The sequence below is a fragment of the Phyllobates terribilis genome, unplaced genomic scaffold (assembly GCF_046119375.1).
Source record: "Phyllobates terribilis strain yellow unplaced genomic scaffold, ASM4611937v1 Scaffold_5__5_contigs__length_657084704, whole genome shotgun sequence".
Taxonomy (NCBI): Eukaryota; Metazoa; Chordata; class Amphibia; order Anura; family Dendrobatidae; genus Phyllobates; species Phyllobates terribilis.
This window is the reverse complement of record NW_027362765.1, coordinates 656,309,616-656,333,654: the sequence shown is the minus strand read 5'-3', so window position 1 is coordinate 656,333,654 and position 24,039 is coordinate 656,309,616.

The following is a 24,039-nucleotide window of genomic DNA, read 5'->3' as shown; positions in this document are numbered from 1 at the left end:
AATCTTTAAATGAGAAGGTGTGTCCAAACTTTTGGTCTGTACTGTACATATATAACGGGGGTAAAATTGAAAAAAGTTGAAAAAAAATTTTTTTGGACTTAGTCATTTATCCGGCGTTTGTCACACTTACAGAGAGGGGAAAATGTCAGTGAGGGTTACGATTTCAGCTCCAGAGCGATTCGCCCGATGAGTCCTTGATATTAAGTCGTTTTCAGCCAATTTTCTGACTTTTTGAAAACTTCACTTTTTGGTGAAAATATCCATTAAATGAGGGAATAATATTTGTGAGGGTATCCCAGGAGCGTTCCAAATGTATGTGGGTAGAATATATATATATAACGGGGGTAAAATTGAAAAAAGTTGAAACATTTTTTTTTTGGACTTAGTCTTTTTTCCGTCGTTTGTCAGACTTACAGAGAGGGGAAAATGTCAGTGAGCGTACCGATTTCAGTTCCAGAGCGTTTCGCCCGATGTGTCCTTGATGTATAGACGTTCTCTGTCAATTTTCTGACGTTTTGAAAATTTCACTTTTAGGTGAAAATATCCATTAAATGAGGGAATAATATGTGTGTGGGTAGAATATATATATATATATATATATATATATATATATACACAAAGGGGATAAAATTGAAAAAAGTTGAAAAAAAATGTTTTTGGACTTAGTCATTTTTCCGGCGTTTCTAATTCTTACAGAGAGGGGAAAATGTCAGTGAGCGTTCCGATTTCACTTCCAGAGAGATTCGCCAGATGAGTCCTTGATATTAAATCGTTTTCAGCCAATTTTCTGACTTTTTGAAAATTTCACTTTTTGGTGAAAATATCCATTAAATGAGGGAATAATATGTGTGAGGGTACCCCAGGAGAGTTCCAAATGTGTGTGGGTAGAATATATATACCACCGGGATAAAATTGAAAAAAGTTGAAAAAAATATTTTTGGACTTAGTCATTTTTCCTGCATTTTTCAGACTTTCAGAGAGGGGAAAATGTCAGTGACAGTTCCGATTTCAGTTCCAGAGCAATTCGCCTGATGAGTTCTTGATATTTAGTAGTTTTTAGCCAATTTTCTGAGTTTTTGAAAATTTCACTTTTTTGGGAAAATATAAACTAAATGAGGGAAAAATATGTGTGATGGTACCCCAGGAGAGTTCCAAATGTGTGTGGGCAGAATATATATATATATAACGGGGGTAAAATTGAAAAAAGTTGAAAAAAATATTTTTGGACTTAGTCATTTTTCCGGCGTTTGTCAGACTTTCAGAGAGGGGAAAATGTCAGTAAGCATTCCGATTTCAGTTCCAGAGTGTCTCGCCCGATGAGTCCTTGATATTAAGTCGTTTTCAGCCAATTTTCTGACTTTTTGAAAACTTCACTTTTTGGTGAAAAAATCCATTAAATGAGGGAATAATATGTGTGAGGGTACCCCAGCAGAGTTCCAAATGTGTGTGGGTAGAATATACATATAACGGGGGTAAAATTGAAAAAAGTGGAAAAAAAAATTTTTTTCACTTAGTAATTTTTCCGGCGTTCGTCAGACTTTCAGAGAGGGGAAAAAGTCAGTGAGCTTTCCCATTTCAATTCCAGAGCGATTCGCCCGTTAAGTCCTTGATATTAAGTCGTTTTCAGCCAATTTCTGATTTTTTGAAAATTTCACTTTTTGGTGAAAATATCCATTAAACGAGGGAATAATATGTGTAAGGGTACCCCAGGAGAGCTCCAAATGTGTGTGGGTAAAATATATATCCCACGGGGGTAAAATTGAAAAAAGTTGAAAAAAAATTTTTTTGGACTTCGTAATTTTTCCGGCATTTGTCAGACTTTTAGTGCGGGGAAAATGTCAGTGAGAGTTCCGAATTCAGTTCCAGAGCAATTCGACTGTTGGGTTCTTGATATTTTGTCGTTTTTAGCCAATTTTCTGACTTTTTGAAAATTTCACTTTTTTGGGAAAATATCCACTAAATGAGGGTATAATATGTGTGAGGGTACCCCTGGAGAGTTCCAAATGTGTGTGGGTAGAATATATATATATATATAACGTGGGTAAAATTGAAAAAAGTTGAAAAAATTTTTTGGGGACTTAGTCATTTTTCGGGCATTTTTCAGACTTTCAGAGAGGGGAAAATGTCAGTGAGCATTCCGATTTCAGTTACAGAGCAATTCTCCTCATGAGTTCTTGATATTTAGTTGCTTTTAGCCAATTTTCTGACTTTTTGAAAACTTCACTTTTTTGGGAAAATATTCACTAAATGAGGGAAAAATATGTGAGGGTACCCCAGGAGAGTTCCAAATGTGTGTGGGTAGAATATATATATATAAAGGGGGTAAAATTGAAAAAGGTTGAAAAAAATTTTTTTGGACTTCGTCATTTTTCCGGCATTTGTCAGACTTACAAAGAGGGGAAAATGTCAGTGAGCATACCGAATTCAGTACCACAGCGTTTCGCCTGATGAGTCCTTGATATGTAGTCGTTTTCAGCCAATTTTCTGACGTTTTGAAAATTTCACTTTTTGGTGAAAATATCTATTAAATGAGGGAAAAATATGTGTGAGGGTACCCCAGGAGAGTTCCAAATGTGTGTGGGTAGAATATACATTTAACGGGGGTAAAATTGAAAAAAGTTGAAAAAAAAATTTGTGGACTTGAAAAAAGTTGAAAACATTTTTTTTGGGACTTAGTCATTTTTCCGCCGTATGTCAGACTTTCAGAGGGGAAAATGTCAGTGAGCGTTCCGATTTCAGTTCCAGAGTTATTTGCATGATGAGTCCTTGATATTAATTAGTTTTCAGCCAATTTTCTGACTATTTGAAAATTTCACTTTTTGTTAAAATATCCATTAAATGAGGGAATGATATGTGTGAGGGTACCCCAGGAAAGTTCCAAATGTGTGTGGGTAGAATATATATTCCACGGGGGTGAAATTGAAAAAATTTGAAAAAAATTTTTTGGACTTGAAAAAAGTTGAAAACATTTTATTTGGGACTTAGTCATTTTTCCGGCGTTTTTCAGACTTTCAGAGAGGGGAAAATGTCAGTGAGCGTTCCGATTTCAGTTCCAGAGCAATTCGCCTGATGAGTTCTTGATATTTAGTTGTTTTTAGCCAATTTTCAGACTATATGAAAATTTCACTTTTTGGTGAAAATATCCATTAAATGAGGGAATAATATGTGTGAGGGTACTCCAGGAGAGTTCCAAATGTGTGTGGGTAGAATATATATATATATAACAGGGGTAAAATTGAAAAAAGTTTAAAAACAATTTTTTTGGACTTAGTCATTTTTCCGCCATTTGTCAGACTTTCAAAGAGGGGAAAATGTCAGTGTGCGTTCTGATTTCAGTTCCAGAGCGATTCGCCCAATGAGTCCTTGATATTAATTCGTTCTCAGCCAATTTTCTGACTTTTTGAAAATTTTACTTTTTGGTGAAAATATCCATTAAATGAGGGAATAATATGTGTGAGGGTACCCCAGGAGAGTTCCAAATGTGTGTGGGAAGAATATATATCCCACGGGGGTAAAATTGAAAAAAGTTGAAAACATTTTTTTTGGGACTTAGTCATTTTTCCGGCGTTTGTCAGACTTTCAGAGAGGGGAAAATGTCAGTGATCGTTCCGATTTCAGTTCCAGACTGATTCGCCCGATGAGTTCTTAATATTAAGTCGTTTTCAGCCAATTTTCTTTTTGAAAATTTCACTTTTTGGTGAAAATATCCATTAAATGAGGGAATAATATGTGTGAGGGTATCCCCGGAGAGTTCCAAATGTGTGTGGGTAGAATATATATCCCACGGGGGTAAAATTGAAAAAAGTTGAAAAAATAATTATTTGGACTTAGTCATTTTTCCGGCATTTTTCAGACTTTCAGAGAGAGGAAAATGTCATTGACCGTTCCGATTTCGGTTACAGAGCAATTCGCCTTATGAGCTCTTGATATTTAGTCGTTTTTAGCCAATTTCCTGACTTTTTGAAAATTTCACTTTTTGGTGAAACTATCCATTAGTTGAGGGAATAATATGTGTGAGGGTACCCCAGGAGAGTTCCAAATGTGTATGGGTAGAATATATATATATAACGGGGGTAAAATTTAAAAAAGTTGAAAAAAAATTTTTTTTGGACTTAGTCATTTTTCCTGCATTTTTCAGACTTTTAGAGAAGGGAAAATGTCAGTGAGCGTTCCGATTTCAGTTCCAGAGTGATTCGCCTGATGAGTCCTTGATATTAAGTCGTTCTCAGCCAATTTTCTGACTTTTTGAAAATTTCACTTTTTGGTGAAAATATCCATTAACTGCTTCCCGACCACCCACTATAGATAAACGTCCGCGCTGCCTTGGCTCTGTGCAGCGCGGAAGTTTAAAAACGGTGGGTTGTCTCGCAGCTCTCAGGACCCCCAGGGTCCTTCAAGCACTGTGGAAGCGGTGCAGAGCGATAGCTCTGACAGGGAACATCATCGGGACCTGATTAGATCAAGTCCCAGTGATGTTAACCCTTTGCTGTCTTCTTTTTCCCGCTATCTATAGTGATCGCGGCATATAGAAGACAGCAGGAGAGGGGGTCGTCCACTTACCTCTCTGACGACCCCTGATTCCTTTCAGGACCTGACGTTGCTATGACAGCTGTAGGTCACATGACTGCCTCCAGCTCTGCCATATATGGTGTCCTGCCTGGCTCAGCCTGCAGCTAAGCCAGGCAGGAGACTGACTGTGTGAAGATCTCATGTAATGTAATATATGTCTATTACATTACATGAGATCAGGGATTAGAAAAATAAAAATTAATGTCCCATACAGGGACTAAGTAAAAATGTAAAAAAAGGTAAAAAAAAATTTTTTGAAACTGTTAAAAAAAAAATACAAAATAAATTAAAATAAATAAATAAAATATTAAACCGATAAATCAATATATTTTTGCAAAAATAAAAAAAGTACACATATTTGGTATTGCCGCATCCGAAACAACCCGAGCTATAAAACTGTCACACTAATTAACTCCTTCTGTGCACACCGTAATAAAAATAAATAAAAAACGGAGCAAAAAACTATGCTTTTTCCTCATATCGCCAAACAAAAAGTGGAAAAAAATGCGATCAAAAAGAAAAATGGAAATAAAAGTGGTACCACTGAAAACATCATCTTGTTCCGCAAAAAACAAGCTGCCATACAGCTCCATCAGCCGAAAAATAAAAAAGTTATACCTCTCAGAATAAAGCAATGAAAAAAAAAATTTTTTTCTATAAAATTGTTTTATTGTGTAAAAGCGCCAAAACATAAAAAAATATACAGTACGTGTAGTATCGCTGAAAACGTACTGACCCGAAGAATAATGCCGCCTTATCACTTTTACCACACGCAGAACGGCATAAAAAAAAAACTCAAAAAACAATTCCTGAATTGTTGGTTTTTGTCATTTTTACCTCCCAAAAAACGGAATAGAAAGCGATCAAAAAAGTCACGTACCCAAAAATGGTACCAATAAAAATGTCAACTCGTCCCGCAAAATACAAGCCGTCACATGACTCTGTCGGCCGAAATATGGAAAAATTATAGCTCTCAAGATATGGCGATGCAAAAACTAGATTTTGCAAAAAAAAAGCGTCTCTTAGTGTGTGACAGCTGTCAGTCATAAAAACCCGATATAAATCTGGTATCTCTGTAATCGCACCGACCCGAAGAATAAAGTAATCTAATTAGTTATATCACACGAGGAAGGGCGTAAAAAAATAAATAAAACCAATTCTTCACCTGCTATTGATTTGTTTATTATGTCTACCAAAGATCGCAGTAAGGCTCTGCTCACATTTATCCTGCGCTCTGCGCTGAGCACTTACGCCAGAGTTTCCGTGTAAATCTCTGAAATATGTGATTCAGCCGGAACCCATGATGGAAGATTCCCTGTAATGTGGCAGATATAGGCCACTGTGGATGCCATCTGGCCTGTGATCCCACGGTGTCATTTGTTTTAGGCATGCATAAAAGTGCGGTTGGCCACAGTTTTGTGCACTTATGAAAAAAAGGACACCGCTAAAGAGAGGCCATACGGAGTCCAGAGTAACTCTGCTGCCTCATTACAGTGAATGGATTCCGCTGGGGTTTCATCTGAATTACATCACTTGGAAATTTAGATGGAAACCCCGATGTAAGTGCTCAGCCTAGAGCGGCGCATAAATGTTACGTAAAATGTTCCCAATAAAAGCTTCAACTCAGTCCTGAAAAAAAGCTAGTCCCCACTCAGGTCCGTCATCTGTTAAAAATATAAGGGACTTCCAAGTTACTGGTAGCAGAAAGGCTCTGGAAAAGTGAAATGGCCCTTGCCCCCCAAAAGAAATTCAGAAAATTTTGTGCTCCCAAATCCAAATGCCTATTCTACAATAATTTGTTCTCCAATTGTCAAATAGCGCTCCTTCCCCCCCCAGATCTCGCCGTATGACTGAGCGGTACGATACAGCCACATATGGGGTATTGCCACTTTTAGAAGAAATTGTGTGACACATTTCGGCACCAATTTTACCCATTGCCCTGTGCGAAAATGTAAAATCTGAGGGTAAAACATTTTTTTGTGGTAAAAATATAATTATGCTTTTGTCACTGCCCAATGGTATAAATTTAAAAGTTAAAAAATACTCACTACTTCCCTAGATGAATTCCTTGAGAGGTGTAGTTTACAAAATGGGGTCACTTGTGGGGGTTTCGGCATGTCAGCGACTCTTCAAATGTGACATGGTGTCTGCTGCCTATCCCAGCAAACATAGCGCTCCTTTCTCTTCCGAACCCTGCCGTACACCAAAGCAGTGGTTTTCCCCCACATATGGGGTATCGGCGTGTTCAGGAGAAATTGCACAACAAATTTCATGGTGCAATTTATCCTGTTACCCTTATGATAATGCAAAATTAGGGAATGAAAAACATTTTTTGTGGGAAAAATGTGAAAATTTTATTTTTATGGCTCAATATTATAAACTTCTGTGAAGCACCTTGGGGTTCAAGGTGCTCACCACACATCTAGATAAGTTCCCTAAGGGGTCTAGTTTCCAAAATGGTGTCACATGTGGGGGGTTTCCACTGTTTAGGAACATCAGGGGCTCTCCAAACGCAACATGGCGTCTGCTAATTATTCAGACAAATTTTACATTCAAAAAGTCAAATGGCGCTCCTTCCCTTCCAAACCCTGCCGTGCTCCCAAACAGTGGTTTTCCCTCACATATGGGGTATCAGCGCACTCAAGAGAAATTGCAAAAAAAATTTTGGGGTCCATTTTTTCCTGTTACCCCTGTGAAAATAAAAAAAATTGGGTCTAAAGTAACATTTTTGTGAAAAAAGTTAAATGTTAATTTTTTTCTTCCACATTCCAAAAATTCCTGTGAAGCACCTGAAGGGTTAAAAAAGTTATTGAATGTGGTTTTGAGCACCTTGAGGGGTGCAGTTTTTAGAATGGTGTCACTTTTGGGTATTTTCTGTCATAAAGACCCCTCAAAGTGACTTCAAATATGATGTGGTCCCTAAAAAAATGTTTTTGTAAATTTTGTTGGAAAAATGAGAAATCGATGGTCAATTTTTAACCCTTATAGCTCCCTAACTAAAAAAAAATTTTGGTTCCAAAATTGTGCTGATGTAAAGTAGACATGTGGGAAATGTTATTTATTAACTATTTTGTGTGACATATCTCTCTGATTTAAGGGCATGAAAATTCAAAGTTTGAAAATTGCTAAATTTTTAACATTTTCGCCAAATTTCCGATTTTTTCACAAATAAACGCAAGTGATATCAAAGAAATTTTACCACTATCATGAAGTACAATATGTCACGGAAAAACAGTCCCAGAATCAGGGGAATCCGTTGAAGCGTTCCAGAGTAATTGCTTCATAAAGTGACAGTGGTCAGAATTGAAAAAATTGGCCCGGTCACAAAGGCAAAAATAGGCTCTGGCGCGAAGTGGTTAAATGAGGGAATAATAGGTGTGAGGGTACCCCAGGAGAATTCCAAATGTGTGTGGGTAGAATATATATATAACGGGGGAAAAATTGAAAAAAGTTTAAAACATTTTTTTTTGGACTTAGTCATTTTTCCGCCATTTTTCAGACTTTCAGAGAGGAGAAAATGTCAGTGAGCGTTCCGATTTCACTTCAAGAGTGATTCGCCCGATGAGTCATTGATATTTAGTCATTTTCAGCCAATTTTCTGACTTTTTGAAAATTTTACTTTTTGGTGAAAATATCCATTAAATGAGGGAATAATATGTGTGAGCGTACCCCAGGAGAGTTCCAAATGTGTGTGGGTAGAATATTTATACATAACGGGGCAAAATTGAAAAAAGTTTGGAAAAAATTATTTGGTCTTAGTCATTTTTCCCGCATTTTTCAGACTTTCATAGAGTGGAAAATGTCAGAGAGCGTTACAATTTCAGTTCCAGAGCGATTCACCCGATGAGTCATTGATATTTAGTCGTTTTTAGCCAATTTTCTGACTTTTTGAAAATTTCACTTTGTGGTGAAAATATTCATTAAATGAGGGAATAATATGTGTGAGGGCACCCCAGGAGTGTTCCAAATGTGTGTGGGTAGAATATATATCCCATGGGGGTAAAATTGAAAAAAGTTGAAAACATTTGTTTTGGGGACTTAGTCATTTTTCCAGCCTTTGTCAGACTTTCAGAGAGGGGAAAATGTCAGTGGGCATTCGATTTCAGTTCCAGAGCGATTCGCCCGATGAGTCCTTGATATTTAGTAGTTTTCAGCCAATTTTCTGTCTTTTTGAAAATTTGACTTTTTGGTGAAAATATCCATTAAATGAGGGAATAATATATATGAGGGTACCCAAGGAGAGTTCCAAATGTGTGTGGGTATAATAAATATATAACGGGGTAAAATTGAAAAAAGTTGAAAAAAAATTTTTTTTGGACTTAGTCATTTTTCCGGCGTTTGTCAGACTTTCAGAGAGAGGAAAATGTCATTGAGCGTTCCGATTTCAGTTCCAAATCGATTCGGACGATTAGTCCTTGATATTTAGTAGATTTCAGCTAATTTTCTGACTTTTAAAAATTTCACTTTTTGGTGAAAATATCTATTAAATGAGGGAATAATATGTGTGAGGTTACCCCAGGAGAATTCCAAATATATGTGGGTAGAATATATATCCCACGGGGGTAAAATTGGAAAAAGTTGAAAAAAATTTTTGGCATTTGTCAGACTTTCAGAGAGATGAAAATGTCAGTGAGCGTTCCGATTTCAGTTCCAAATCGATTCGGACGATGAGTCGTTGATATTTAGCAGTTGTCAGCTAATTTTCTGACTTTTTGAAAATTTCACTTTTTGGTGAAAATATCCATTAATTGAGGGAATAATATGTGTGAGGGTATCCCAGGAGAGTTCCAAATGTGTGTGGGTAGAATATATATCCCACGGGGGTAAAATTGAAAAAAGTTGAAAAAAATTTTTTGGGAACTTCGTCATTTTTCTGGCATTTGTCAGGCTTTCAGAGAGGGGAAAAAGTCAGTGAGCATTCCGATTTCAGTTCCAGAGCTATTCGCCTGTTGAGTATTTGATATTTAGTAGTTTTCTGCCAATTTTCTGACTTTTTAAAAATTTCACTTTTTGGTGAAAATATCCATTAAATGAGGGAATAATAAGTGTGATGGTACCCCAGGAGTGTTCCAAAAGTTTGTGGGTAGAATATATATCCCACGGGGGTAAAATGTAAAAAATTTAAAAAAAAATTTTTTGGCGACTTAGTCATTTTTCCGGCGTTTATCAGACTTTCAGAGAGAGGAAAATGTCAGTGAGCTTTCCGATTTCAGTTCTAGAGCGATTCGCCCGATGAGTCCTTGATATTTAGTAGTTTTCAGCCAATTTTCTGACTTTTTGAAAATTTCACTTTTTGGTGAAAATATCCATTAAATGAGGGAATAATAAGTGTGATGGTACCCCAGCAGGGTTCCAAATGTGTGTGGGTAGAATATATATCCCTCGGGGGTAAAATTTAAAAAAGTTGAAAAATTTTTTGGGTCGGACGTAGTCATTTTTCCAGCGTTTGTCAGACTTTCAGAGAGGGGAAAATGTCAGTGAGCCTTCCGATTTCAGATCCAGAGCAATTCGCCCGATGAGTCCTTGATATTTAGCAGATTTCAGCCAATTTTCTGACTTTTTGAAAATTTCACTTTTTGGTGAAAATAATCATTAAATGAGTGAATAATATGTGTGAGTGTGCCCCAAGAGAGTTCCAAATGTGTGTGGGTAGAATATATATCCCACGGGGGTAAAATTGAAAAAAGTTGAAAAAAATTTTTTTTTGGACTTACTCTTTTTTCTGGAGTTTGTCAGACTTTCAGAGAGGGGAAAATGTCAGTGAGCGTTCCGATTTCAGTTCCAGAGCGATTCGCCCGATGAGTACTTGATATTTAGTAGTTTTCAGCTAATTTTCTGAGTTTTTGAAAATTTCACATTTTGGTGAAAATATCAACTAAATGAGGGAATAATATGTGTGAGGGTACCCCAGGAGAGTTCCAAATGTGTGTGGGTAGAATATATATATATAACGGGGGTAAAATTGAAAAAAGTTGAATAAAATTTTTTTTGGACTTAGTCATTTTTCCGGCGTTTGTCAGACTTACAGAGAGGGGAAAATGTCAGTGAGCGTTCCGATTTCAGTTCCAGAGTGATTCGGCTGGTGTGTCCTTGATATTAATTCGTTGTCAGCCAATTTTCTGACTTTTTGAAAATTTAACTTTTTTTGTGAAAATATCAACTAAATGAGGGAACAATATGTGTGAGGTTACCCAGGAGAGAGTTCCAAATATGTGTGGGTAGAATATATATCTAACGGGGGTAAAATTGAAAAAAGTTGAAACATTTTTTTTTGGACTTAGTCTTTTTTCTGGCTTTTTACAGACTTTCAGAGAGGGGAAAATGTCAGTGAGCGTTCTGATTTCAGTTCCAGAGCGATTCGCCAGAAGCGTCCTTGATAGTCGTTTTCAGCCAATTTTCTGACTTTTTGAAAACTTCACTTTTAGGTGAAAATATCATTGAATAATATGTGTGAGGGTACCCCAGGAGAGTTTCAAATTTGTGTGGGTAGAATTTGTATCCCACGGGGGTAAAATTGAAAAAAGTTTAAAAAATTTTTTTGGACTTAGTCATTTTTTCGGCATTTTTCAGACTTTCAGAGAGGGGAATATGTCAGTGAGCGCTCCGATATCAGTTACAGAGCAATACGCCTGATGAGTTCTTGATATTTAGTCGTTTTTAGCCAATTTTCTGACGTTTTGAAAATTTCACTTTTTTTGTGAAAATATCCACTAAATGAGGGAAGAATATGTGTGAGGGAGAGTTCCAAATGTGTGTGGGTAGAATATATATATATATAATTGGGGTAAAATTGAAAAAAGTTGAAAAAAAATTTTTTTGGACTTAGTCATTTTTTCAGCGTTTTTCAGACTTTCAGAGAGGGGAAAATGTCAGTGAGCATTCCGATTTCAGTTCCAGAGAAATTCGCCTGAAGAGTTCTTGATATTTAGTCGTTTTTAGCCAATTTTCTGACTTTTTGAAAATTTCACTTTTTTGGGAAAATATCCATTAAATGAGAGAATAATATGTGTGAGGGTACCCCAGGAGAGTTACAAATGTGTGTGGGTAGAATATATATATATAACGGGGGAAAAATTAAGTCGTTTTCAGCCAATTGTCTGACTTTTTGAAAACTTCACTTTTTGGTGAATATATCAGGGAATAATATGTGTGAGGGTACCCCAGGAGAGTTCCAAATGTGTGTGGGTAGAAAATGTATCCCACGTGGGTAAAATGGAAAAAAGTTGAAATTTTTTTGTTTTGACTTAGTCATTTTTCAGGCATTTTTCAGACTTTCAGAGAGGGGAAAATGTCATTAAGTGTTCCAATTTCAGTTCCAGAGCATTTCTTCCGATGAGTCCATGATATTTATTCGTGTTCAACCACTTTTCTGACTTTTTGAAAATTTCACTTTTTTTGTGAAAATATCCACTAAATGAGGGAATAATATGTGTGAGGGTACCCCTAGAGAGTTCCAAATGTGTGTGGGTAGAATATATATCCCACGGGGGTAAAATTGAAAAAACTTTTAAAAACATTTTTTTGGGGGCTTAGTCATTTTTCCGGCATTTGTCAGACTTTCAGAGAGGGGAAAATGTCTGTGAGCATTTCGATTTCAGTTCCAGGGTGATTCGCCCGATGAGTCCTTGAAATGTATTAGATTTCAGCCAATTTTCTGACTTTTTGAAAATTTCACATTTTAGTGAAAATATCCATTAAATGAGGGAATAATATGTGTGAGGGTACCCCAGGAGAGTTCCAAATGTGTGTGGGTAGAATAAATATATAACGGGGGTAAAATTTAAAAAAGTTGAAAAATTTTTTTTCTGGACTTAGTCAATTTTCCAGCGTTTTTCAGACTTTCAGAGAAGGAAAAATGTCAGTGAGCATTCCGATTTCAGTTCCAGAGAAATTCGCCTGATGAGTCCTTGATATTTAGTCATTTTTAGCCAATTTTCTGACTTTTTGAAAATTTCAATTTTTGCTGAAACTATCCATTTAATGAGGGAATAATATGTGTGAGGGTACCTCAGGAGAATTCCAAATGTGTGTGGGTAGGATATATATATAATGGGGGTAAAATTGAAAAAAGTTTTAAAAAATTTTTTTGGGACTTATTCATTTTTTCGGCGTTTGTCGGAGTTTCAGAAAGTGGAAAATGTCAGTGAGCGTTCTGATTTCAGTTCCAGAGCGTTTCCGCCGATGAGTCCTTGATATTTAGTCGTTTTTAGCCAATTTTCTGACTTTCTGAAAATGTCACTTTTTTAAAAAAATATTCATTAAATGAGGGAATAATATGTGTGAGGGTACCCCAGTAGAGTTCCAAATGTGTGTAGGTAGAATATATATCCCACGCGTCTTAAATTGAAAAATGGTGAAAAAAAAATTTTTTTTAGACTTAGTCATTTTTCCAGCAATTGTCAGAATTTCATAGAGAGAGGAAAATGTCATTGACCATTCCGATTACAGTTCCAGAGCAATTTGCATGATGAGTTCTTGATATTTAGTAGTTTTTAGCCAATTTTCTGACTTTTTGAAAATTTCACGTTTTTGGGAAAATATCCACTAAATGAGGGAATAATATGTGTGAGGGTACCCCAGGAGAGTTCCAAATGTGTGTGAGTAGAATATATATCCCATGGGGGTAAAATTAAAAAAGTTTAAAAAAATGTTTTTTGGACTTAGTCATTTTTCCGGCATTTGTCATACTTTCAGAGAGAGGAAAATGTCAGTGAGCGTTCCGATTTCAGTTCCAGAGCAATTCGCCCGATGAGTCCTTCATATTTAGTCGTTTTCAGCCAATTTTCTGACTTTTTGAAAATTTCACTTTTTGGTGAAAATATCCATTAAATGAGGGAATAATATGTGTGAGGATACCTCTAGGAGAGTTCCAAATGTTTCTGGGTGGAATATATATCCCACGGGGGTAAAATTAAAAAAGTTGAAAAAAATGTTTTTTGGACTTAGTCATTTTTCCGGCGTTTGTCATACTTTCAGAGAGAGGAAAATGTCAGTGAGCTTTCCGATTTCAGTTCCAGAGCAATTCGCCCAATGAGTCCGTGAAATTTAGTAGTTTTCAGCCAATTTTCTGACTTTTTGAAAATTTCACTTTTTGGTGAAAATATCTATTAAATGGGGGAATAATATGTGTGAGGGTACCCCAGGAAAGTTCCTAATGTGTGTGGGTAGAAAATATATCCCACAGAGGTAAAATTGAAAAAAGTTTAAAACATTTTTTTGGGGGACTTAGTCATTTTTCCGGCGTTTGTCAGACTTTCAGAGATGGGAAAACGTCAGTGATCGCTCCGATTTCAGTTCCAGAGCAATTCGCCTCATGAGTCCTTGATATTTAGTCATTTTCAGCCAATTTTCTGACTTTTTGAAAATTTCACTTTTTTGGGAAAATATCCACTAAATGAGGGAAAAATATGTGTGAGGGTACCACAGGAGAGATCCAAATGTGTGTGGGTAGAGTATATATCCCATGGGGGTAAAATTGAAAAAATTCAAAAATTTTTTTTGGGACTTAATCATTTTACATACTTTCAGAGAGGGGAAAATGTCAGTGAGCGTTCCGATTTCATTTCCAGAGCCATACGCCTAATGAGTTCTTGATATTTAGTCGCTTTTGGCCCATTTTCTGACTTTTTGAAAATTTCACTTTTTGGTTAAAATATCCATTAAATGAGGGAATAATATGTGTGAGGGTATCACAGGAGAGTTCCAAATGTGTGTGGGTAGAATGTATATCCCACGGGGGTAAAATTGAAAAAAGTTGAAAAAAATTTTTTTTGTACTTAGTCTTTTTTCCGGCATTTTTCAGACTTTCAGAGAGGGGAAAATGTCAGTTAGCATTACGATTTCAGTTCCAGAGCGATTTGCCCGATGAGTCCTTGATATTTAGTTGTTTTCAGCCAATTTTCTGACTTTTTGAAAATTTTGCTTTTTGGTGAAAATATCCATTAAATGAGGGAATAATATGTGTGAGGGTACCCTAGGAGAGTTCCTAATGTGTGTGGGTAGAATATATATCCCACGGATGTAATGGGAAAATGTCAGTGAGCTTTCCGATTTCAGTTCCAGAGCAATTCGCCTCATGAGTAGTGTTGAGCCACCCCCGTAGTGTTCGAGTTCGGTTCGGTTCGTCGAACACCCGTGTGTACGCCGAACTGTTCGTCGAACACCTTCGAACACCGTTAAAACCAATGGCAGGCAAACAAAAACACATAGAAACACATAGAAAACACCTTCAAAGGTGTCCAAAAGCTGACAAACTGCTCAGAAGACACAACTAACACATGGAAAAGTGACAAGTACATATAGTCATGCGAAAATAAAAGAGGTGGAGGAGTAAAAGGAGGGGGAGACACAGATATAGGCATGTCATGCCCTTCTAAAATCCAAAAAGTGAGAAGCCGACACGTTCAGTCCGCTCCTGCCCGTGCCACCTCCGCGTCGCCGGGTTTGTGCCAGAGCCGCGGTGAACCCTGACGGCCAGCCCCCCTCTCCCAATACTGGTGCCTGTCCGCTGGTGGGTCGAGCGAGCCCCCCTGTGGTGGAGGCAGCTCTAAGCTTTTTAATTTAAATTGTCTCTCTAATTTGAATGAATACACTTTAAATCCATTTACAAGGATTTATTGGAGGGCAAGTCTCATGTCAGCAGCCGCGTAATTCCAGCTCCAGTAGCGTCCACTAAAGCTGCTGCAGTTAAAAAGCTTTTATAAGGATCGAGTTCGGCTGTCCACCGCAAGGCATCCTACTGCCAGTCCCAGCCCCTATGCCTTGGGGTGCCTCCTGATGCTCTTCACTGAGTATCCCGTGGTCCCGAAGCATTTCCTTTGAAAAAATTAAGTGTCCAAACTACAGGTGGTGTAGCTTGGTTAACAGCCGGGATAATCCGCTGACTAGCAGACACTGCTACTAGGCACAAAGTATTTCCTGGGCTAGATGCAGTTAAAAATTTGTAATTAGATACTCTCGTTGGATGCTGAGAAAGCATTCCATAGAGTCTCCTCGCACGCCATATATGATTCTCTTAAAAAGCTTGGGGTAGGGGTCTAGGGGACCCTTTTATAGCCAAAATCACGGCCCTGTATCGCAATACGTCACCTAGGTTGAAGATTAATGGAACTGTAGCACCCTGAGGGCTCGGTTGCTACAGAGGTATTGCACCTCACCCAGAGGTGTGATATCTCACTCTCAGGTAAGGATGTAGTGTGGATCAGGACCCGACACCTGCATGCATTACACCACATTGCCGTGGGGCAGGGCGACCAATATGCCCCTGAGATGGGCACGACAGTCCCTGTCCCTGGCTGGAGTGGGGGGAGGCAACACTGAGGAAGGGGAACCCTGTAGTGCAGGAGCAGGGAGGAAGCAGTTCCTGGGTGCATTGAGAAGGGAGTTTAAAAGGTGGGCACCATCTTAGTTCAGTGCAGAGAAGTCTGAGCAGAAGTGGCAGGGAGCAGGGGCTCTGCATGAGCTCTGCTCCGGAGGCGGGCCTAGTAACAGAGACCCAGGCCTGGAAGAGGGAGAAGGAAGGAAGAGGAGCGGAGAAGGCTCCAGGAACGAGGAACGAAGGGATCTCAGGGGTGCGGACGGGCGAGTCACCTCCGCACGCCCGAATCCACCTGCGTGGAGGGGTCAGGCCAAAGGGGGAGACCGGTCCCCGAAACTAGTGGAGGCAGGAAACGACCCTCAGCTAGAAACAGGAGGCTGTGACATTTTATGTGGCGCAGCCCCTCGCTACACCCGCTAGGAAGGCACCACATAGGGTCAGGGAAACTGGCGCCAAGTTTACCAAGAGGAGGCCCGAGGCAGCCGGACAGAAGGGTTGGTAAGAAAGGCCAGACAAAGGACACACAAAGGGGGTCCTGTGAAGCACTCCAAAGTTATCTGGGAGTTGTCTGAGCCCCTCACCTGGTGAGCACAGTACGACGTGGGCAGCCGTTACCTGCAGACGTGGTCTGGATAATAAGAACTGTGAGTAAAGGCCCTGGACTGCATCACTGACTCCGTGTCATTACTGCTGCTGCCCTGCACCATCACCCCCATCCTCCGCATACACTGCCCTGAGGCTATACTCCTCCCGTGGGGAGTTATGCTACGCTCTGCTGCACCCACAACACCAGCCTCAGCGGTCTGCCCTGGAGCGGCGGTTCACTCTGACCGCAATCCACGGGTGGCGTAGTCGGACATTTAAACATCAAAACCACATAAATAGTTCCGCCACTGGTTTGACTGCCCTGAGCCACGGAACCGGGTTGCCACCACGGAGACTACAACCACCAGCATCCACCAAAAAGGGTCCGGCTCCGGGTGTCCCAAGGCCCAGGGGGCGCGTCAGAACATTTTCATCACCTTTCACAATCACCAATGGGACAAGGCAGGGATGTTCTCTGTCCCCTCTCTTATACATCCTAGTGACGGAGCACCTGCTCTCATCAATTCGCCATAACCCCAATATGAGGTGGATTGAGGTGGGAGGCACCGAGTACAAGTGCTCTCTATTTGCTGATGATGTCCTAGTATATATCACTCAATCACATATATCCATCCATGCTGTTATGGCTGAAATAGATCACTTTGTTACATGGTCAAATTTTAAAATCAATGCAGCGAAGTCTGAGGCCCTCGATGTCTCCCTCCCCAAATCCATATAGGATTCCATCCAGTCCAACTTTCCCTTTGCCTGGCCCTCACAGGGTATCAAATACTTAGGAATTCCTATTCATAGAGACCTCTCCCATCTATGTTATCTTAATTTTGGGCCCTTTATTGAACAACTCCATACAGACCACGGTTGGCAAGTTAGAACTGTAAGATTCACTACGTGAACCACTGGTGTTTTGTGGAAAAGCACATGTACACTGTGTTCCAAATTATTATGCAAAAAGTGTTTAGGAGTGATAAGGGAAGAATTTGTTTGTTTGTCAGTTAAACTCATTGATGGTGATGTGTGTCAGGGCTCTTTATATCACTGTAAGCAATTGCAGACACCTGTGCTATTTAGTTTGGCAGGTGTGTCCAATGAAAGGCAAGACTACTTAAGAAGGCTGTCTCACATTATTAAGCAGCCTACATTTTCTGCCAAAATGGGAAAGAAAAAGGATGTGTCGGCTGCTGAGAAGCAACAAATTGTGGAGTGTTTAGGTCAAGGCATGACTACAATCAACATTGTGCGATGATCAGGATGAAGTGTCTTGGCAATCAAGAAGTATGTAGCTGATTCACAGTACACACGTGTGCGTGCTGATAAGGGCAAATTGAGGACTCTTTCCTACAGGCAATTACGTCAGGTTGAAAGAGCAGCGGCAAAAAAGCCTTGTCATAGCAGCAGACAAGTTTTTGAAGCTGCTTGTGCCTCCAACGTCCCCCGAACAACAAGATGCAGGGTCCTTCAGAGGTTTGCAGCTGTGCATACGCCATCCTGTCGACCTCCTCTATCCACTTCATACAAGCAGAAACGGCTCCAGTGGGCCAAACATTACATGAAGACTGATTTCAAAACTGTTTTGTTCACGGATGAGTGCCGTGCAGCGCTCGATGGTCCAGATGAATGGAGTGGAGGATGGCTGGTTGATGGACACCCCACACAAACACGGCTACAGCGCCAACAAGGAGGAGGTGGAGTAATGTTTTGGGCTGGAATCATGGGGAGAGAGATTGTCGGCCCCTTTAGGATCCCTGAAGGCGCTAAAGATGAACTCCATAATGTATGTGGATTTTCTCAAACAGCACTTCCTGCCATGGTTCAAGAAGAAGAACCGTGTATTTCACAGCAAGATCATTTTTCTGCATGATAATGCACCATCTCATGCTGCACATAAAACATCTGCATCTCTGGCTGATATGGGCATAAAAGGGGACAAACTTATGGTGTGACCCCCATGCTCCCCTGACCTCTACCCCATTCAGAACCTTTGGAGCATCATTAAAAGGAGTGTCTATGATGGCGGGAGGCAGTTCACATCTAAGCAACAGCTCTGGGAGGGTATTCTGTCCTCATGCAAAACAATTGAAGCAGAAACCATCTAAAACCTGACAAATTCAATGGACGAGAGAGTTCAGAAGCTCCTTTCGAACAAGGGGTCCTATGTGAAAATGGAACATCACCTAGAATAAAGTTTTGAGTTGAAAACTGTTTGATTTCAGTTTCTAACAACCTGCTAATGCTTATAATTTCAAAAATGACCATTTTTTTGGTCTTTATTAAAATGAAAAGGTTGATCGAAAAGTTTGGGGGATCTAAGAGTGTGGCAACCCAGTAGTCATGATTACTTCGAATTCTGACAATATGAGGGTCATGCTGCAGGTAATGCAGCAAGAAGGCACTTATGTGTCTTGCGCATCTCGGAGCCCCAAAATTATTTTCCGGGCTAGATGCAGCTAAAAATTATTATTAATTTTAAATCTGGTGAAGCTTTCGTATAGATGGCCTAATAGGATCAGTGCTGCACACTGCTACAAAGCCCAAATTATTTTCCAGTCAAGATACAGATAAACATGATTAGTAATTTTAAATCTGGTGGAGCTTATTATAGATGGCCTAATAGAATCAGTGCTGCACACTGCTACAAAGCCCAAATTATTTTCCAGCCAAGATACAGATAAACATGATTAGTAATTTGAAAGCTTAAAACGGTTGGTAGGGTGATTTTAACCAATCATCAAGCTTTTACTCTCCCCAGGATGACACAGGGGTAGAAAAGTCGTTTCGGATCCATGATTTGTTCATCTTTATGAACGTGAGTCTGTCTACATTATCAGTGGAGAGCCGCGTGCGCTTATCTGTCAGCACACCACCAGCAGCGCTGAACACACGTTCAGACAGAACGCTGGCTGCGGGGCATGACAAGATCTCCAAGGCGTAAGTGGCTAGCTCCGGCCATTTATCCAGATTGGAAGCCCAAAAAGAGCAAGGGTCCAGTGACACAGTCGTGGCTTCAATGTTTACTTGGAGATACTCCTGTACCATCGTCTCTAGGCGTTGACTATGTGTCAGACTTCTTGTCTCCTGTGGCCTTGCAAAGGATGGGCTAAAAAAGTGGTGAAATGATTCCGCAAAATTGATGTTACCAGCAGATACTGTGGTTCTGTTACGGTTTGAGTGCTGAACACTAGACGGTCCCATGGTTGGCAAGTTGGAACTGTGAGATTCACTACGTGCACCACTGGTATTTTGTGGAAAAGCACATGTAAGATTCTGCAACAGACTCTGCTGATAATCCTGCATGCGTGCATCCCTTTCTATGGCAGGAATAATTTCTGCAAATTTACTTTTGTACCGGGGATCTAACAGTGTGGCAACCCAGTAGTCAGGATTATTTCTAATTCTCACAATTCGAGGGTCATGTTGCAGGTAGTGCAGCAAGAAGGCACTCATGTGTGTTGCGCATCCAGGAGCACCAAGTCCCTGTTGTGTTGGTGGCGAGGTAACAATCATGCTTCCTTCCTCTGTCCTCTCCCCCCAACCTCGCACAACAGAAATGTGATCAAGGTCTCCCTCATCTGATGTGTCTTCCATCAGTTCGTCCTCCACTTCTTCCTGGGCTCCTGCACCTTCCTCACTAGTTTGGCTGCTACCATGCGCCCTGGTAAAACCATCTCCCCCACCCTCACATGCCTGCCGCCTTGGTGCTGCCGACCGTCTGGACCATGCAGATGTTAGCCCTTCCGCATACAACTCCTCCTCCTCTACTTCCTCCACCTCCTCTTGTGCCACCACCTGACTCCGAATTCTGTTTAACATGTGCTCCAGCATGTAAATCACCGGAATAGTCATGCTGATAATGGCATCGTCAGCACTAAACATCTTCGTCGCCATTTCAAAGCTGTGCAGAAGGGTGCATAGGTCCCTGATCTGAGACCACTCCTCCAGCGTGATTTGCCCCACCTCTGGATCTCGTTGGCCCAGGCTATACGTCAGAACGTATTGCACCAGGGCTTGTCGGTGCTGCCACAGTCGCTGCAACATGTGCAGAGTTGAATTCCACCGGGTAGGCACATCGCATTTTAGCCGGTGAAGTGGCAGGCCCAACGACTTCTGTAGAGATGTAAGTCGCTGAGCTGCGGGATGCGAACGGCGAAAGTGAGCACACAGCGACCGTGCCCTCTGCAGAAGGCCATCTAGTCTGGGATAGTGGGTTAAAAATTGCTGGACAACCAGGTTCAACACGTGAGCCATACAAGGCACGTGTGTGACATTGCCCCGGCGAAGGGCCGCACCCAGGTTTGCAGCATTGTCGCACACGGCCTTCCCTGGTTTCAGGTCCAGTGGAGACAACCATTCATGAAATTGGTTCTCCAGAGCTGACCACAACTCCTCAGCTGTGTGACTCACATTTCCCAGACATTTCAATGTAAAAACCGCCTGATGACGTTGAGCCCTACTGCCAGCATAGTAAGGAGGTGTGCAGGATCCCTTCTGCGCAGTTAGAAAGCTTGTGGCATGACCAGACAGGCTTTGAGTGCAGGTGGAAGACCGAGAGGAGGTTGAGGAGGCAGAAGCAGTGGAGGAACTTTGACATAAAGAGGATTGACGCACAACTCGTGGGGACGGCAAGACTTGGACAGCAGCTCCTTGTCCTGCTGTCACCATAGTTACCCAGTGCCCAGTCAGCGACATGTAACGCCCCTGTCCATGCCTACTCGTCCAAGTGTCTGTGGTGAAATGCACCCTGTCACACACAGAGTTTCTCAAAGAAGCGGTGATGTTGTGTGCGACATGCTGGGGGAGCGCAGGCACACCTTTCTTTGAGAAGTAGTGCCGACTGGGCATCTGGTACTGGGGCACTGCGACGGACATAAGGTCTCGAAAATCCTCTGTGTCCACCAGGCGGAAAGGCAGCATTTCTGTAGCCAAGAACTTGCAGATGGTGAAATTCAACCTCTTAGCTTTCTCATGGCTAGGAGGGAATGGTCTTTTACTTGTCCACATCTGAGGGACCGAGGGCTGGCTATTGTGCTTAGACAGGGTTGATAAGGGTGTCCCCGGCAAACTGCCGGTCTGTGAGGAAGATGCAGGCGGACATGTTAGGTTGCCTTGATCCAAAGGTGGTGCTATCGATGTCGGACAGCGCTCAACACCAGCTGGTGTTACCACCTCCAAAGAAAATGATGACCTGCCAATCATGCTGGCTGTTGCGGGTAAAGAGGTGGCAGGTCTGCGCCCCAAAACAGGTGTGACTGCTGTCCCCCCAGTCACAGAGGATGAAGAGGCCGCGGATGCACAAGATATGGCAGACGGTGTTTGGCCCGGCCGGCTAGGCCACATTGTAGCACACTGAGCTTCCCACTGCAACTTATGCTTCATGTCCATGTGCCGGTTCATGCATGAAGTACTCAAACTATGTATTTTTTGGCCTCTACTTAGCTTTTGCTGACAAATGTTACAGATAACACGAGTTGGGTCATCTTTATCGATCTGAAAAAATGCCCAGGCTATGCAAGCCTTAGCACCCATGCGACCTGAAGAGCCACCACGACTTGTGGTGAGAGGCAGAGTTGTGTTTGAGGATGCAGTTGTTGACGTGCTTCCAGTACTACGTCTCTGTCCAGGAAGGCGCAACCTGACCTCGTCGTCACTAGCATCTTCCTCCAACTCCTCTGCTGACCTCATCTCTTGGCTGACTGTGGGTTGACAGTAAGTGGGATCTCCAACCTCATCATCATCACCCTGTGCGTTATCACACCAGTCGTCCTCAGAGCCAACCTGTTCCTGCCCTGACAAAAAACTAAAGTTGTCGCTCCAATCAGGTATTTGAGTCTTATCATCGTCTTCCTCATTGTCTCCACCAACAGGAGCTACAGTTTGGAAATGAGGGTCTACATTATGGTTAGAATCTTCTGCGTCTGGTCCTGGATCCGACTCATAAAGATTCTGGGCATCAGTGCAGATCATTTCCTCGTCTGGATTCACAGAAGCGCTGGAGTCGACCTCTGATTCCCAGGCTATAGTATGAGTAAACAGCTCTGCAGACTCAACCATCTGTTCTACCTCATACTCAGAGGGGCAGCTGGAGATTTGGGAGCTGTGAGGAAGCAAGTGCGATTGGGGTGACACCTTTGAGGACTGGAGTATTTGTGATGTTGAAGTTGATGTGGAGGAGAGCCCACTTAAAGGAGCACTTGATATCCATTGAAGCACCTGCTGTTTTTGTGCCTCATCTGGAATTTGCAGCGATTGGCGTGGCCATAAGAAAGGGATCTTATCACATTGTCCGCTAAAAGAAGTAGACATTTTAGTTTGGTTGGAAGATGGTCTTTCTTCTGCAGATGTTACTGTTGCTTTAACACCTACCCCACGGACACAACCTTTTTTCCCCTTCCCAACACGCCTATTCCCCTTTCCACCAGCAGCAGGCCTTTTTCCACTGATTTTGGTGGTTAACTAATTCACAACTCTGGAGTTGTTTGCACAAAAAAACAATGGATGGGAACCGAGCAGAGCTGAGTGGACAAACTGTGGTATTAGGCCAAAACTATTGGCTGGGTTAGATGCAGAAAAAAATTCTATTCAATTTGCAACCTGATGGAGGTCAGTATAGATGGACTAATAGAGAAAGTCCCACACACTGCTAGAAGGCCAAATATTTTTTCAGAGCTAGATGCAGATAAAAATTATTTTTAATTTGCAACCTGATGGAGGTCAGTATAGATGGACTAATAGAGAAAGTCCCACACACTGCTAGAAGGCCAAATATTTTTTCAGAGGTAGATGCAGAAAAAAATATATTCAGTTTGCAACCTGATGGAGGTCTGTATAGATGGATTAATAGAACAAGTCCCACACACAGCTAGAAGCCCAATATTTTTTCAGAGGTAGATGCAGAAAAAAATATATTCAGTTTGCAACCTGATGGAGGTCAGTATAGATGGACTAATACAACAAGTCCCACACACAGCTAGAACCCCAATATTTTTTCAGAGGTAGATGCAGAACAAATATATTCAGTTTGCAACCTGATGGAGGTCTGTATAGATGGATTAATAGAACAAGTCCCACACACAGCTAGAAGCCCAATATTTTTTCAGAGGTAGATGCAGAAAAAAATATATTCAGTTTGCAACCTGATGGAGGTCAGTATAGATGGACTACTACAACAAGTCCCACACACAGCTAGAAGCCCAATATTTTTTCAGAGGTAGATGCAGAAAAAAATATATTCAGTTTGCAACCTGATGGAGGTCTGTATAGATGGATTAATAGAACAAGTCCCACACACAGCTAGAAGCCCAATATTTTTTTCAGAGGTAGATGCAGAAAAAAAAAATTCAGTATGCAACCTGATGGAGGTCAGTATAGATGGACTAATACAACAAGTCCCACACACAGCTAGAAGCCCAATATTTTTTCAGAGGTAGATGCAGAAAAAAATATATTCAGTTTGCAACCTGATGGAGGTCTGTATAGATGGATTAATAGAACAAGTCCCACACACAGCTAGAAGCCCAATATTTTTTCAGAGGTAGATGCAGAAAAAAATATAT